Source organism: Merops nubicus, unplaced genomic scaffold (genome assembly GCF_000691845.1).
Source record: "Merops nubicus isolate BGI_N331 unplaced genomic scaffold, ASM69184v1 scaffold4771, whole genome shotgun sequence".
Lineage (NCBI taxonomy): Eukaryota > Metazoa > Chordata > Aves > Coraciiformes > Meropidae > Merops > Merops nubicus.
The window spans coordinates 37,693-54,053 of record NW_008586071.1 but is presented as its reverse complement, the minus strand read 5'-3'; the positions used below and the strand labels follow the sequence as shown (position 1 = coordinate 54,053).

General features: G+C 35.6%; 1 protein-coding gene across 1 annotated transcript in view; it reads right to left on the bottom strand.

The window, feature by feature from the left end:
- Positions 1-16,361, bottom strand: part of LOC103780828 (potassium voltage-gated channel subfamily H member 8-like) — a gene marked incomplete at its 3' end in the record, with an annotated part of 76,978 nt that overhangs the window by 33,200 nt on the left and 27,417 nt on the right. The window lies entirely within an intron of this gene.

Below are 16,361 nucleotides of genomic sequence, written 5' to 3'. Positions count from 1 at the left end.
TTTCTCCCTACATTATTTATCTGAAAATAAAAAAAAACCTGAAAATCAAAACCTTATGCTTATATAGAACATGTAACCTGAAAATTGAGTAAGTAAACGTCTATGCAGTTCTCTTTAAACAAGCCAGATTTTGTTAGATTCTGGTTGCTAGGTATTTTACTCCTTTTCTGACTTTTTCCATTTATCAAGGACACTGTTTTTCACCTTTCCCCATGTTTTTTTATGCCTTTTTTTTTTTTTTTTATTGTAGGGTGGTTTTGTTTGTTTGTTTGTTTTTCCCTTTACTGTTACAGCTGAATTATGAAGACGGGAAATGACACTTCTTAACGTTATAACATTAGTATAATGAGGACAACCAGCACATAGATGTACAATAAAAGACAGTACTGCAAAGCAGAACAAAAGTATCTGACCAGATTCATCTTAACTGAATAAATCAACTTGATATAAAACAATCTGATGTGTTAGGAAAGCTCAATGGAAAATTCTCATTGAGAAAGAATGGATTGCCACTAGCATATATTAAAGCAATTTTTTCATTTTCAGAATTTTATTTTAGAATAATAACATTCTTGGTACTAAAAGAACATTAAAAATGGAAATTATTTGACTCTCACTATACAAGAATAGCATTGGAGAGTGATATTTGCAGGACTTAAATGTTTAGAGCTAACATTTTCTAAGTCTGGACTAGGTAGATCCCATATTTTATAACAATTTCTCTCAATGCTTTATGAACATAGATACTCAAGTATCTCAACAACACAGTCCATGTATAAATTACTGTTGAAATCCTATGACAGAGTTCACACTATTGTTCTTACAAAGGAGTCTGAAAATTAAATCCATCCACCTTTCTAACTTTACCCAGTTTCTTACACTTTATTTTAAATATAATGGAGTAGCTGACACTCAGACAAATTACCAGCTCTTATCCAGGTTTGAGCAGGAGATCTGTTGCTGTCACTCAATACTCATGGCAGCATTGCCATCTTAAGAACAGCAGTATCAGACATTCTTTCTTTTAGGATACTTGTAGAGGTGTTTTCCTCTGTGCTTGCTGTGACATGCTGCTCCATACCTTGTGATGATGTATGCTATAAAGAATTGGAGCTAAAGTTTTCTGGGGCACAAGGTGCAAGAATGTTTGCCTACAGCACTGTCAAACATTGGTATAATGTTTTACAAAAGTGCCAACTTTACCATCTTGTTTAATTCTACTCAGATTTGCATTGAGATACTCATTTTGTGAATTTATATTATGTTAGATGAACAACATCTTCTGAACAACAGAAGGGTCTGATGAAATTCATGGCTGCGATAAAACAGCAATGTTTCATTATGTACACTTGTGTGTTTTTTTTTTCTTCTTAACCAAAAAAGCCCCAACCAGGTTTTAAAGTTTCATCTCCCTAGAAATTTTCTTGTTTTTTTTTTTTTTAACATCATCAGAGAAGAATTTCTATGATAGATGAGATTCCATAAAATATTAGACTACAATTTAACATGCAGTAAGACAAATGCACATTTAATTAATTTCATTGCCATGTGCATATTTTACACATACATATTCCTCATCTTAAAGAAAGGATAATTCTGTTGCATATTTTTACAAGTTTATAATAAATAAATTTTAATAGCTTCAGTTCTAAAATATTTTGATATTTTGTGCAATATTTTCATTTTCTTCAATGTGGAAAGCAGAAATGATTTTTCATCTGTACTTCACACTGAATTTCACTTTTATGCCTCTTTGACCTTGTCAGTGATCCCAAAAAATACATGTAGCTTTTTTTGCAAGGACAACTTACACCTACAAAAAGAGGTAGTTACTGAAAAATATATAAACATTCTACCTATGTAGGGTGCTAAACACAGGATCCTAGGTGCCTACAGTTTCAGGTAGATCCTGGTTGTTTTATGAGATTAGTAAGAAAAGTTCCTAACAGATTCTAAAAAATAATAACTACCTAACATAGGATTAGACATTCTGTGGCAATTTGGGATAAATTGGTGCTGCAAACTATTTTAATGGTGAGAAATTAATTTGGACTAAAAATCAGTTACTGTTTGCATCTGGAAAACATAATCTTATCATACATTGACACTGTGAAAATGTGACATAATCTAAGATGTGCATTTGGAAGTACAGAAGAAAGTTTTTGAAGACCGTTAAGTGCTTTACCAAAGTATGTATGGATAGTACAGTAAAGTTTTTGACACTGTTTCCCACAGTATTCTGCTGGGGAAACTGGCTGCTGTGGCTTGGAAAAGCATACACATTGCTGAGTAAAAAACTGTCTGGATGGCTGGTCCCAAAGAGTGGTGGTGAATGTAGTTAAATCCTGTTGGTGGCCAGTCACAACTGGTGTTCCTCAGGGATCAGTATTAGGGCCTATTCTCTTTAATATCTTTATCAATGATCTGGATGAGGAGATCAAGTGAACCCTCAGTAAGTTTGCAGACCACACCAAGTTATCTGGGAGTGTTGATCTGCTTGAGGTTCAAGAGGCTCTGCAGAGGGATTTGAGAGATCTTTACAAGATTAATCTAATGGTATGAGGTTCAACAAGACCAAGTGCCAGGTTCTGCACTTGGGTCACAACAACTCCATGCAATGTTACAGGCTTGAAGAAGAGTGGTTGGAAAGCTGCCAGGAGGAAGGGGACTTGGGGCTGCTGGTTGACAGCTGACTGAGTATTAGCAAGCAGTATGCCCAGGTAGGCAAGAAGGCCAAGAGCATCCTGGCCTATATCAAAAATAGTGTTGCCAGCCAGGGTAGGGAGGTGATTGTCCTTTTCTACTCAGCACTGGTGAGGCTGCACCTCGAGTACTGTGTTCAGTTTTGGGCCCCTCACTACAAGAAGGATATTGAAGGTGCTGGAGTGTGTCCAAAGAAGGACAACAAGGGTGGTGAGGGGTCTAGAGCAGACCCTTATGACTTATGATGAGCAGCTGAGGGAACTGCGATTGTTTAGCCCAGAGAAAAGGAGGCTGAGAGGCAACCTTCTCACACTCTACAGTTCCCTGCACGGAGGATGTAGTGAGGTGGGTGCTGGTATCTTCTCCTATATAGCAAGTGACAGGACAAGAGGCAATGGCCTCAAGATGCACCAGCAAAGTTTGGATATAAGGGAATTTTTTATTTTTTTTTTCCACAGAAAGGGTTGTAAAGCACTGGAACAGGCTGCCCAGAAAAGTTGTGGAGTCACCATCCCTGGAGGTGTTTAAAAGACATATGCATATGGTATTTAGGGACCTGACTTAATTGTGACCTGGCAAGTGCTGGGTAAACCGTTGAAATTGAACATCTTACAGGTCTCTTCCAACCAAAATGATTCTGTGATTCTACGATGCTATTATTTTATGTTTGGAAGAAATTTTAAACACGAAAAAACATTCAGGACATTAAGGGGAAAAAAAATAAGCTTTCCTAGTTAATAAAAAAAAATAAAATTGAAACCAAACAATCTCATAAAAATCCAAACAAAAGTTTATGATCTCATAAATCCAAACAAAATTCTCATAAAATTGTAAGATACATAATAACCCAGAAAATGTGACAAACTCAGAAAATATCAGTGACTATCAAACTCACAAGTTTAAAAGTAAGAACAAAACATAATTAAGTTTAAATGACTAACAAAACTGAAAATGTATAGAATATTGAAGTCCACTTGTTTCTTATTTTCTAAAAATAATAAAACTCAAGTTTTGGAATGAATTACAAAGATTTATCACTAACACTGTAGCTGGTACAGAAACTTATCATATATAACAAAGGAAGCACTAACTATTTCAAGGAGATTTTTGAAGACAAAGTTTTAAATAAAACTTGCTGAGAGCCTCTTTCCATATCATTAGTATTAACTTCTAATAAGAAACTCAGAAAACTGGAGAAATGCCAAGGAAATAGAATTCAACATGGTAATTTTAATAATGTGTTTGGCGGGAACCACTAAAAGTGATAATCTGGAAAACTAGATACAACTGTCTTCTCAATACAATTATCAAAGTAGTTGATTGATGCAGAATATTTAGGTGTGTTCAAGTTATTTCATCCTGTATAATGTTAATTTGAAGTTTGCATTAACCAGAATACGACACACCTAAAAGCTAATTCTGGCTTCTGCTCAGTTTCAAATTTCAAAGTTGTTACTATGGATTTGTTTATAAACAAAACTGTTTCTAGAAAATTCATTTCATAGTGATATGGTAGTCTTTAACAAAGAAGCTGGATGACAGTGGCCAATCCAAATTCAAACATAAAATGAGTCAAATATCTCCATATGTGAGGCAAAGTCCTTCTAATACCCAAGAAGGAAAGATATCTGTAGAAGGGGAGATTCTAAGAGCTAAGAACATCAGTATGGGCTTAGTACAAAGCTGTGACAAAAGCAAGGATATCACCTGTGAATAAAAAAAATGGTTGTGCCTTTGGTGAAACAGTTACAGCCATACAACTAGCATCTACATCTGACAAACAAAATACAAACAAAAAATTGACAAACAAAAATACAAAGAGAAGAATTAGAAAAGACTACTTGGACTTCACTTTACATGATGTCATAAATTCAGATTTCTTGTTTTACTCAGTTCCAGAATACTAACAGGAAAACTGGCTTTCACTCACTTTCATCCACTCATAGGCTACTTAGGCAAAATAGTATACACTGGGCAGACACTGACTTCAGGTAAATTCATGTGGCTTAGAAAATGAAGTGATGAACTCATAATATTTGGATTCATATTAAGCACATATTGCATAACACAATGTCGTACTAAAGATATCTAAGTTATGTTCAAGCACACAACACATATACATGGACTCATGTAACATACATGAAGTGAATCTATATATAGATGTGCTAGGGAGAAGAAAGGCAGGTTTCACTGTCATGATCATCCTTTGCAGTATTGAGTTATTCTGTTTTCCACTTCATTTCATAGATTAAGGGGGAAAAAGATCAATTTGCATTTCTCTCTACATGTTCTTTAGGTAGGCTACAATAAGCCTGGATAAAATAAGATCTTATCTTCAAGCCTGTTAACGATTACACACAAGAAACCAAAAGTCTATTTTCTTTCCCCCACTGATACACTACTGAGGGCAAAGAGAAGAGGCAGAGACTCAGCACAGAGAGAATCATATTGGATCATTCCTTTGAGGTATTAGAAAAGATTTGTTTAGGATGCATTTTGATCAAGCATCTAGTTCTAATGCCAGATGTGAATTTAGAAAATAATTACTTCCCAAGTTTTGCTGGCAGAAACATTTTGTGCTAACTTCTGCAGTTTGAAGCTAGACAGTCTGCCATAATCAATTGACATATACTTGTTAACCTATACACTGTTAGTAGCAGAACTATGCTATCTGACAGTTTGGTCTATGCCATTCCCTCCCTTTTACCTGTTAAAGTTGAGTCTCTTAAATTAATTAAATCTATTGGAGGAGTTCTTTTAGTGTTGGCACAGTGTTGATCCTTCAAATTTTTCAAGATTAAGTGCAAAACCTTAACACAAAGTGTCCTAGACACATATGTAAGGCTATCTGGTTTCATGGACTGAGGACTTGCAGGTTATAATTGGTTCACTCTTTAAGAAATACTGTTTTCGTTAGACAAAATTCTCAGACTGAAGAGAATATGTAGGTATAATTGGAGACACAAAAATTTGAGATTAGACCGCCAAAGAGCCTCCACAAGACCTACATCCTTAAAACCACAAAAATGTTCTGAAATTTTCAGTAATACCATTAAGATGTGAAATTAGTATGATTTCATATGGTTCATAATGAGCAAGGAGGTCAGTTCAGCTCCACAGGTGTTTAGTCGAGTTACTTGGTTACTATTTGTGTTTACAGATCAGAATGGTAGCACCAGCCACATACATAACTACTTCATGCATATTCGCTTGATAGAAGTAAAAAAGCAAGATAAGGATATTTACACGACTAGTATTTTGAAACTTCTCATTCTCATGTGTCTCAGAAACCTCCAGTGTGTAGCTATCAATGTTAGAAAAAAGATTTGCTTACTTATTACCATTAGCATTTGTGAAACAACTCAAGCTTTAACAGAAAATTATATAAATGCTTGCTTTAGATTCCCCTAAGTCATCCAATAAGCCAAAGGCTTATCAATGTGAATAAAATATTTACTGTTCAAGACTGAAGAGATTAGAAGTTTTCTTGTGCAGCACCCTTTTCTACCTTCTGATCAAAGCAATTTAGGACATCAACCCCAGATAACATTTTTATATATATAAAATTGAATAGGAAATGGTAAATGTTTCTTTTTTGCATCCAACTCATTAGATAGAAATCCAGGAGGAGGTAGGTGACTGTGATCCATCTTTTATTTCTTGACAGCTTTCTGTGCTATACATGAGTGTAAACAGTTTCTTCATCTGGGCAACATTATTTACAGCTTAACTGCTGTGTTAAAGTGCTTACTGAGAAATCTGTAAAGGACAAAAACCCAACAAAACAAAACTCTTAAGGCAAATAACTTTTAAAAGTACAACAAACCTTTAACTCATATTTAAAAATCACAATTTCTCCAAAGAAATTTTATTATTTTTAGGAATTACACGCTGCACAGTCTTTTAGGGACTACTGTTTAAAAGTGGAAGACTAACATCTTGGTTTTACTTTTGTCATTTAAAATAAATGTTCTCTTATAATTAGGACTCTGAACAATTAGAATCCTAAGAAAATTGAGGTAAAAAGAGAGTAAAGCATCATAAAACTGTACAATGATCTGTTTTGAAAGTACCAGTGTATTACTTAATGTTAGAAACTATTTGTGAATATTACTGTACACTAACTTCTACCTGCCAATGACACTAACTTATCAAAGAACAATTTGAAATTCAACACAAGGATCAATATTGTAAAGCTTTGGAGAGTCCAGAAAACTCCACAGCACCAAAATAAATGGCTTTCTCCAATGCCGAATTTGTGTTCCAAATGAGATGAGGTGGGTTTTAACCAGAATGAAGGGCAACAGTTTTACAGAATATGGCTGTAAACCAATCAAGAGGGACATTTAATCTCTGATCTGATTGTTAAAGTATACATGAAGTGACTTCAAAATTTTTGGAAAATTAGCAGGTCAAAAGTTTTCTGAAAGAGTTATGTTTGAATATCTAATCTTTAAGTATACTCTAACAACAAATTTCAGCCTCTGTAAGCTTCATACTTGAAGCTGTGTTTGATATTTTTGTTCCAGACTGGGACAAGAACTACAATCTCTTTTCTGCTTCAGCAGCTCTCATAACACAAATAGTGAACAAATCATTAATAATAAGAATTATTAGCAGAGAAAAAAATCTGAAGTTACCTCGCTGCAAAATTTTTCCAGGTAAACTGGAAAAATGTCATTTTAAATGATTTTTCAGGCTACATTGATCATGCCAAATGCTCAGGAAAGCAGAATAGGGGAGATAAATAATGTCTCTGACATAAGCAATGCCATTAAAAAGTTACCTAAAACTAAAGCAGCAGTAAAAGCAGAAAATATAAAATCAGTTGACTCACTACACTCTGTGCCAAAACACAGTACACATACCTAGAATATCATCTTTCTACCTGATGTAGAAAGGAAGGAAAATGTCAAGCCTCTCTATTCTTGTCTTCATTAGGAAGAAAGCTGGAATCTTATTTCAAGCTAGATAATTCAATTTCAGTTAAAATTAGACAGCAAAAAGTCAGTTCAAGTGAATTAAAGCTCAAGATAAAATCTAGAGTGTCTGATTGACTTTAAGAAGGCCCGTAAGTTATGTATAGATTACAAAATGCCTTTTTGCCCCAAATTTTTACTGTGTTTTAGTATAGATACACCTCTTTTGTTAAGATACATTTTAAGATAGCCCTGAACTGTATCACAGACTTCTGCTCCTTCCCCATTTACTGTTGTGCAGGTAAGCCTGTGAGCTTAACAGAAACAAACTGTGTCAGCCCACAAAAGAACAAGTAATCTTGCTGCTGTCAAACAAAGGTGAACTTGACCTGGCATCACTCAACAGGGAAAACCCAAGATTCCCAGTTTTGACAGACTTGGAACAAGCAGTCATATCACCTCAATTCCAAAGATTTAAGTAGAGCTTTATTTTCCAGTTATTTCAGCTCTTTTTTTCCACGCCCATGTCAGGCAGGATCACTTCATATTATGAAAAATAGCATCGGAAATCAATGGACATTCAAAAAGACTGCTCTGCTTAGTCTCAGTAGGCAAATCTCTTACCTCTCTACCCCCTCACCTTCTCTTTTACATAACTACTGCTTTCACCCCACATCCTCCAGAACTGCTTCGCTGTTGTGTCCAAAGGTGGGCTTCTGTTCTGCACACCCTCTGACCACATGCACCTATTGATGCAATTCCAGCCCTGCTCCTCCTTCTCTCTAGCCTGCAGACTGATCACCTTCCCCTACCAACCTCACACAAGGCAAACCAGAAGCCCTGTTAGGCACTAAGTCCTTAAGATGGATGCAGAGAAAATAAACAGTGATTGACAAGTCTCATAAAACCATTTGGTATAATCAACCTCAAACCTTGACTCCAACTTAACTTTTCATTGGATCCCACAGGTAACTAGCTCACTCTGCATGCATTCTCTCAGCCCATTATTTCTACTACTGATAAAATGCGGGCTCACATCCTTTCTTTAGAAAAAAAAAAAATCTTATAAGAAATGTGATCTCTCTAAAACTTGTGTAAAGTTACACTGAAAGGTTAAAGAAAGTGAATTTGGATAAAAATGAATCCTATATTTTTCAGCTATCAACATGTCTACATAGAAAAAATTATTTATATGCAGTGGTTAATTTATTTATGTATTTTGCTTCAATTAAGTTCTTACACAGTACCCACAGCAGTAGACATCAGAAGGCTGGGACCAACGTTACTCTTTTGTTTTCTGAGTTTGAAATTACCATGCCTACCTGCTTCTGTGATATTTTCACTCTAAAATTCTGAAGCAAATACCCTGACCTAACTGGAAAACTCTTTATTCTTTTCCTTCTTCAAGTGCTCTAATAGATTTTACTCACCTTTTTGAACTGGTGTTCAATAAAAAGAAAAAAGGATTAAATCTTTTACATTTTTTAAAATAGAGGTTCTACTTAGTTTATAATGCAGGTTGCAATCCTAAATGATTTTTTATAAAAGGAGTGAAATCCATAAATGGCTATTCACCAAGTCGGCCTATTAATCCTTAAGATTTTTTTTCAGAATAATACACCTTTTCCAATTTTGAAAGCACAATATATGCTTTGTATAATCTTGATGCCTAATCCCTGTTTAAAAAAAAAAAAAAAAAAAAGGAAAAGAAAACCCGGGGGCCCAGAGGTAAAAATTTATCTGGTGGCCAGCTGAACGTCTTTGCCTATAAACAGGATTATTTTACCTGAAGCAGTTGATGTTCCTGTGGGGACATTTATTTTTTTTTTTCTCTTTAGGCTTGATTATTTTAAAATAAATCCTGCTGAGATTAGACATATGATCACACTACAGCAGAATAACAATTTAGGATTAGTCAGATGGTTCAGCAACTGCCCATAGCACAACATTAGATTGCAGTAAATGCTAGCTAATATAACAGTTTACCTCTCTTTTACTGGGAACTAATGAGATTTAAAAATCCTGCACCTTTAGGGTAAGCAGGAGCCATATAAGCAGTAACTGGGGCACTGGGTGATGCATGACTTTGAATTACTGTAATTCAGTCCTGTGCTTGAGACCTAGATGATATAGGTGCATTAACCCCATTGATTTTCAGAGCAGACTGTTTCTTCCTACACCACCTCCCTCTCACTAATGGTACAACTGACTCTTCTCTCTTTTTTACTTTTTTCCATCTTTCTTTATGTGATTTTGCATTGATTGTCTTTACCTAGCAATACTGTCCCCAAAGTCCAAGCTCTTTGATCTATCTGATCATTTGACCCAAGTTTATTTAATTATCTACAGATAATGGTATTAGAATCTGGCCAGTGAGCTTTTAGGAAAGATTCCAAGAAATATTTGTGCTATATTGCTTGAAGAACAATTTCTCTATCCCTATATAAACTTTTATTTTTTTTCTATTCTACTGCTGCTATAAACCTAGATATTCCTAGTAAATCTCCTAGGAACAATTCAAATGGAAGTGTGAATTTTCAGCTTAGCATAACCCCTCAAGATGTCTGCTACCAGAATTAACCTTATGATTCCTTTTAGATGCTGACATGATAAAGTGGGGGAGATTATATTGTTTTTATGTAGGAAAATAATGCTTACTTTACTCTTGTTGCTTAGGAATCTGGGCTATTATGAAGTCAACATTTACAAGAAAAAAAAAACACCAATAGAGATTAAGTAATGAAAAATCTAATTGCAGGGGATTTATGTAATAAATATATAATACAGAATAAGATAAATAACATATATCAAAACAGTAAGTCTTTACAACAGCCTATTGTAGCTGCTGAAGGAAAAGCAAATTTTCAGTGGCATCCTATTATGAGAGAGGCTATTAATAATTTTACAGAAAAAAACATCTATACAATAAATATTTCTCACCTAATTTTGGAATGGGGCAGCAAAGCATGGCTGCATCATATCAGATGCTAAATTACAATCCACTATACCCTAACTAACATTCGGTAGGTCGTAAAGATTTAAAACAGTAGTACTAAACACCTAACAAAATATCATTTCTGCAGGTTGATGAGAAAAATACAAAAAAGAAATATGTAATTTACAAGCCATAGATAAGTAGAGCTGTGGATTCTCCTTTCTCTGAGGTCTTTGAGGAAGAGCTGTCATCCTTCACAAAATCATGCTTTATCCAAATGCACAATTAATATTAAATGGAATTAATATTGATACCTGGATAAAACAAAATGTCTAATATTATAGGCTGAACTACATGGTCAAAATTTGTCTCTCTTATCAGAATCTTTATGAACTGAAAGGTCATATAAAACTACATATAACTGAAATCTCAGATGTATTGCGTTAATATAGGTAGCATGGAGAAGGAAGAAGACAGCCCAAATTTTATACTGCTAGAAATTAAAGAAGTGAAGTATCCCAAGAAATGAAGTGTAGGCCTCAATGGACTTGAAATTTAAAAAGGGATGTCAAAAGCCACTGTTGTATCAGCAGGATGGGATTTTGCTAAATAGAAAAATTTGTTTTGTCTTCCAATTCTTAAACAGAAAAAAGGAAGTCTTATTAAGGAGCATGATCATTAAAGAAAATTATGTAAAAGAATTAGAATTAGTCCTTTAGCAACATTTAAAATGGTAAAAATTTGGCTATCAAGTATACCTCTCCTTTCTATTTTTCCTTGAGTGTAATTCCCAGTAACATTTTTTCCCCAGTTATTAGCACTCCAGAATACTGTGGAAACAACTCTGGTTTGTGTGGGTAATCACAAAGGTTGGGAACCTCATTTCAGAGACAGGCTTACACTTCCTTTCAAAGAGGCTCTTTTTTCAGATGTCTTGTTACTTTAGCTGGTTTACTAGCATTCAGATGAACAATGGAAACAGTTTAAAGCTACAAATTCTTAAAATCATCAGCACAAGGATATCAGTCATGTAATATAATGCACCTCTGAAAAAAAGCTTCTGATAATGTGGAATTAATATAAAACATAGGCTTTGTTCTGTTAAGTCACCACTGAAAACACTGAGCTGTTTTACAGGTCAAATTTCTCCACTGAAAGCAGGTTTTTTTTACAAGTTTTTTTGTTGGTTGGACATCAACATGCTTGTCACTGTACAGTACATGAGTTGCATGGTCTCTCTGTTCTGAGGCAGTGCCATCATGTATGCTCTCAGCCTGGCTCTATTACAGTCTAACAAATCAACAACACTTTTAGTGATTTTAACGGAGGAAGAACCATTCTCAGGTCTGATTGATCATAGCAGAACTGATTCCAAAAGTCCAGGCTGATTTACTCTTCCTTAGTATTTGGAAAGTAATGAGATATTCAAGTCATACCCAAGCGGATATACTGTTTTACTTGGGTAAATTATCCATTAACATAAACAACCAAAATCTGAAGGCATTAGTGGTTTGAGTGGCTATTATAACAAAAGTCACTCCCTCCAGGAGTATAGTGTAGTCAGTGTTCATGCACTAGCACAATATGCTCTACCAAACACCACATGTAGGTTTCTGTACCCACTACTGTGGGCATGCTGAGACACACAGAATGACCAGCATACCAATGTTAAAACAAGGATCTTCATTGCAACTCTTTACTGTGCTGAGAGCCCATGAATTCAAATCCTGATATCGCAAAACTGAACAAAAGGTCATAAACAGAAAATAATAAAGTGTCACATTCCTTTATCTGCTCCCTTGATTTTCAGCCTTTTGTCTGAAAGGTTCACCTTTTCAAGTTGCTCTCCTTAACTATGAGGGTGTTAAATAGGGATTAGCTAACCTCAGTTCTACAGTAGCTGATAAGCCACAAAAGCATCACATATTATGACCTTTACAATAGATACTAAACACTGGAAAGATTTTTATTTTTTTTTATAAACTGTGTTCTGCCTTTTAAAATCAGATTCAATTAATGAACATATTGAGTAGCTAAAATATATTAACTGACTTTTCCACAAAGGAAGATAGAGACTTTGGAGTCTTGAAAGAGAACCAAATAACTAAAAATATTTGTCTAAAATGAACTGCTAGCTCTGCTTTTAAAAGAAGCTAGTATTGTGAGTGCAGAAGTGTGAAAGTTTCTACATGGGTAATTTCCTCAGTAGAACCTGCCAGAAAGACGAAATTCCAAAGAGTGAAGAAACCTGTCACATGACGTTGCTCTTCATTAAATTCAACATGTATGAAGCAAATGTAGCTGTTAGGAATTTCACAAACACAGTTCACTTCACACAAATGCTGGAGACAACAATGAAAAGATCAAGCAAATAAAGCATTCAGTGGGCAATAGGGCAACTGCTTTGTGCACTTAAAATCTTTTGACCAATTCCGAGGGGGAAACTTGATATATTTTTCTCAGAAATTACCTCATGCATCTTGACAACAACTGACATAAGACATTATATGTAAATCATGAAAAAAATACAATAAAAAAAAAGCATATGCAAGCTCTCAAAAAATACAGCAAACTATTAAGAATCTAAGCATTTCCTTGGAAATTACCAAGATGGTTAATTAAAATACTTTAATCTTATTGAAAAATAGAGTGTTGTTTTACTATCGTGTTATAGGGTAGCACACTTAAATATAAAAGTCAGTCACACTGTGTATAACAAGGTGACTTTAGCTTCATATACCTTTTGAAAGGAAGTAGTGAAAATTATGTACAAAATTATTACTACAGAATTTCTCAATGTGAGATTGATTGTTTTACAGTAGCACCGCAGCTTAGACAAAAAAAAAGATGAAGAAACTGTTCTTAAATGCTCTTAGCATTCTTAAGTGACCTGTAGCCTGTGACGCTGATGCTACAAGTTTCATTGTGAAATAGGAAGTAGGAAAGAAAAATAATCTGCCTGAAGAGATTCATTTAGAACAGCTGAGAAGTAGAAAAGTGACTATATTTTCCAGAATTGCAGATTTAGAATATCTTGATCCGGCTACAAGATGCCTACAGAGCTCTCCCTTGAATAGTAAGGAATTACATATGGTAAACGCTGTGCATTTCAGCCTATATTCATCTGGTTCTGGTCTCCTTAGATGTGGCTTTTAAAAGGCCTTTATCCTGATAATTCAGTTGCTTTGTTTTAGGTATTTCTCAAGAAAATCAGATTTTGGACTGGAGCCTGTTCAGTACTTCTTTAAGTTCTTGTTCCTTGGATTTTACCTTTACTTTGATTGTACATGGCACAACACATAAGGAACCCTTCTTTTAACAGTTCACCAGTAGTTTAAGTCAATGTCATTCATTCTGGCCTCAGGAAAACCAGGAATGCTCAAATGACCAGTTTTCTTGTCTTAACAGTAATTATTTCCTCCAAGTGCTGACTGCACCACACAGCTTGGTGCCATCAGAAAACTTGCTGAAGGTGACCTCAATCCCACTGTCCACATCACTGACAAAGATGTTAGACAGCACCAGTCCCAGTCCTCATTCCCGAGGAACACTACTCTTCACTGATCTCCAACTGGACATCAAGCCCTTGACTACAACTGTTTGGATGCAGTCATCCAGGCAATTCCTTATCCAGAGGGGTCCATCTGTTAAATCCATGTCTCTCCCATTTAGAGACCAGAATGTCATACAGGACAGTGTCAAGCACTTTGCACAAATCCAGGTAGATGACACCAGTTGCTTCTCCCCCATCCACCCATGCTGTAACTCCATCTTAAACAGCCACAAAATGCGTTAGGCATGACTTGCCCTTGGTGAAGCCATGCTGGTTGCCTCCATTGCTGGTTCACCTCCTCATTTTCCACACGCCTTAGAGGAGCCTTCAGGGGGATCTTCTCTATGATCTTACTAGGCACAGAGGTGAGACTGACTGACCTGTAGTTGTCCACGTCTTGTCTCCTATTTTCCCATCAGTGGGAACTTCATCAGACTGCCATGACTTTTCAGATGCAATAGAAAGTGGCTTAGCAACTTAATCTTCCAGTACTCTCTGGACCTGTGGATGGATCTCTTTGGGTCCCATGGCCTTGTAAACCTTCAGGTTCTTTAGATGGTCTGAAACCTGATTTTCACTCAGAGTGAGATCTTCCTTCTCCCAGCCCCTGCCTTTGCCTTCTGCAATGTGGGCAGTATGGCTAGAGCCCTTGCCAGTGAAGACTGAGGCAAAGAAGTAATCTCAGCCTTTTCCAGATCCCTCATAAGCAGTTCTCCTCTTTCCTTCTGGAGAGGACTCACATCTTCCATAGCCTTCCTTTTGTCACTGACATACCTGCAGAAGTTTTTCTCGTTATCCTTGAATGTCCCCGGCCAGATTTAATTCTGTCTGGGCTTTAGCTTTCTTAACCTGATCCCTGGCTGCTCAGACAACTTCTGTTTCCTTCCAGACTACCTGTCCTTGCTTCCACTCTCTTTTTGCATCTCAGTGTGTGTCAACAATGTCGCTCCATCTGGTTTCATGTTTTGTTCATATGTATTCACAGATGACACCATTTAATGGTCTCCAGAGATAAATTCAAACCATACCTTGGTGTCTCAGTTTTAGCACATTAGGGTCTGAAGGTACACTTTTTAAAAAACAGTTCAAAACACTGTCATTTTCTTTCAAAATTTGTAAATCCTCCTAGATGCGAGGTCCTGTAGACACAGACTGGTTTATAGGACCTTTTTCACACTTTCAAAATATGAAATCATAATTCTTAAAATAATGAAAAAGAATACAAGGGAAAAGAAAAAGTAATTTAAAGCAACCTAATAAAATCTATAGCATTTTATAGAATCATAAATTATGATTTTAAAAGTCTTTTCCAACCAAAATAAAGTCCAACCATTCTTTTAAGTCCACTGCTAAACTGTATCTATGTGACAGACACATGCAGGGGTGGTGATCCAACTGCTTTCCTGGCAGCCTGTTCCAGTGCTTGACAACCCTTTCAGTGAAGAAGTTTTTCCTAATATATACACCTCCCCCAATTTAATACTATCTCATCTGATTCGACAAATTTTGTGTTATTTATTATTTTCAATACAGTAATATGCACACTTGAATGACTATGTAAATCATGGATGATATGAATTTCTGCTGGGTTTGTACTATATTTCTTAATCTCTAAATATTAAACATCTGACACTCAAGGGCTTAATATGATTTAAAACAGTTTTGGAAAGATTGAGTCATTTACATTTGTGATAGACACTAAAGGGCCAACAAGTCTCTAATCTACAGTATCATGCAGCACAAATCACAGCTTTAAGGCTTCTGAACATGCTGCTTTTAAAAAATGAAATTGTTGATAAAACATTTAGTTAAATAATATTTAACTAGAGAGAGGTGCACATACAAAGAGAAGTGGTCTTAATAACCATGATTAATGTTCCTTCTTGAAACTGCAAGCTATAGATAAGTTTTCAGATGAGCTTGTGCTTGGGGAGAGTGGGAGAAGGGATAGGCATGTTTTTTTTCCCCACAGGTAGGCAAAGGAGTGTCTTGTAGAAAATCATTTAAAATTACTATTGCATGTATGTTTATAAAGAGTACAATTTTATAGCTATAATTAGTGTCCAGGGCTCTCCACCTTCCACTAGAAACTGGATGATCCACAAATAGAAAACTGAAATTAAAAGTTAAAGGTCACTTATTTTTATAGCTCTTCTCCCTGTAGTTGTTCCTGCCTACCTTAGGAGATAAAATACTAAGACACCTTTGGCCTTATCCATCAAATAATTACCATTACCCTGAAAGCCTATAC